Source organism: Mus pahari, chromosome 10, assembly GCF_900095145.1.
Source record: "Mus pahari chromosome 10, PAHARI_EIJ_v1.1, whole genome shotgun sequence".
NCBI lineage: Eukaryota > Metazoa > Chordata > Mammalia > Rodentia > Muridae > Mus > Mus pahari.
Genome location: NC_034599.1, coordinates 65582451 through 65584402, shown reverse-complemented (window position 1 = coordinate 65584402; position 1952 = coordinate 65582451).

Sequence of the window (1952 nt, the reverse complement as noted above, 5' to 3'; positions counted from 1 at the left end):
GGAGAGGGAGAGGGAGAGGGAGAGGGAGAGGGAGAGGGAGAGGGAATGATACTAAGCACATGTAGGTCAGAGAACACCTTTATGGAGTGGGCTCTCTCCTTGACCTTTATTTGGGTTCCAAGTGACTCTGGTCATCATGTTTGTCCAGCCCACCTGTTCCAAGAAGTACTTTAGCAGCATTGTTACTTCATCAATAATGATGTTTTTTTATGCGAACAGTTTTGTTCGTTTCACTTTTTGTTAAGACCTAGCCCATTAAAAAAATCCATAAGTTATAATGAGACATTTCCTTTATAAAGAAATGCCATATATGGTGTATCAGGCAAACAATATTAAAGAAAAATGCTTGCTGCACAGACCTAAGACCAATATTAGCCAGGTAGCAGAGGACAACCTTGTGTTTCTGATTCCTTTGCTGCTAACTCCTGAGAGTGGGAACTACATGCACATGCAGCTAGGAATCAAATATAGCACTGTATGCATGCTAAGCCAGTACTCTACAACTGAACTACAACTCCAGACCAACAATAACCTTTAATTTTTCAAACTCAGGAATATATTCCACTCCTTTTCTGTGATAACAGCATCTCCCTTCTCTCAGGAACCAGGACTAAGAGTAGGATCAGATGGCTAGAGAGCTGGCTCAGTAGTTCCACATCAGTGGCTGCTCTCCAGAGGATCTGGAGTTCGATTCCTAGCATCCACATGACAGCTCACCACTGTCAGTAACTCAGTTCCAGGCTATACGACTCCCTCTTCTGGTCTATGAGGGCAGCAGGCAGACACATTGTGCACAGACATGCAGGCAACACTCTCATACACATAAAACAAAAATAAATGTTTTGCAAAAAAGAAAGGAGGGGGAATCAGCTTAGAGCCTCACATTTTCACCCACAGTTAGTCACCAAGTCATATTCAGTGTTCCCTTTCTCATAGCCTTCAACTTTCCCTCTCTGCTCTCACCCTGGTTTATATCATTTCTTTCTCTTGCTTACCCGGATACAGGACTAGCTCATCTCCCTTCTCCAATTTCCCCTGCTTTCCAACCTCACTTTAATTCACAGCAACTTGATGCCACCTCCTCATTTCTAAAGTCACTCTTGCTCTGAGCCATCAAACATCTGTTGGTTGCCAATGCCAGTAGACACCTTCAATTCTTATCTTACCAGACCTCCCAGATATTTGACACTTTAGTGTCAAAGTCTTCCCCTCTTACAATGTTATCTGGGACTTGGTTCTCTCCTTGCTTTTCTCCTGACCGGGGCTTTCTTCTCTCTACCTCTTAAATACTATTGGTCCTAGCTAGGACTTGATCTTTTGGGTTTGTTTCTTTTTTCTTTCTTTCTGTCTTTCTTTCTTTCTTTTTTTAAAGTTTTATCTATTTTATTTATATGAGTACACTGTAGCTGTCTTCAGACACACTAGAAGAGGGCATCAGATTTCATTATAGATGTTTGCGAGCCACCATGTGGTTGCTGGGAATTGAACTCAGGACCTCTGGAAGAGCAGTCAGTGCTCTTTATCGCTGAGCCATCTCTCCAGCCCTTGGTTTTGTTTCTTATCCTTCACTTCCTTGGTTACTTCTTATGACCCTCATGTGTCTGGGATTAGGCTGTAAACTCCATGTAAAGAGAGCCTGGGGTCTGCCTTGTTCTGAATTCTTTTCTGGTTCTTAGCATACAGTCAGCTGGCTTTCTTGGACCTCTGTCCCAAGTCCCAGCCCTATCTATAGCTTAGTCACATCATTTTCCTAAACATGTGTTCTTGGCTAAGATTAAAGTCATCTAGTCTAAGGGGCTGGAGTGATGGCTCAATGTTTAAGAGCACTGACTGTTCTTCAGAGGACCAGGGTTCAATTCCCAGCCCCCACGTGGTGGCTTAAGACAGTCTGTAACTCTAATAAAAGGGGATCCAACACCTTCTTCTGGCTTCTGGGGGTACCAGGAACACAT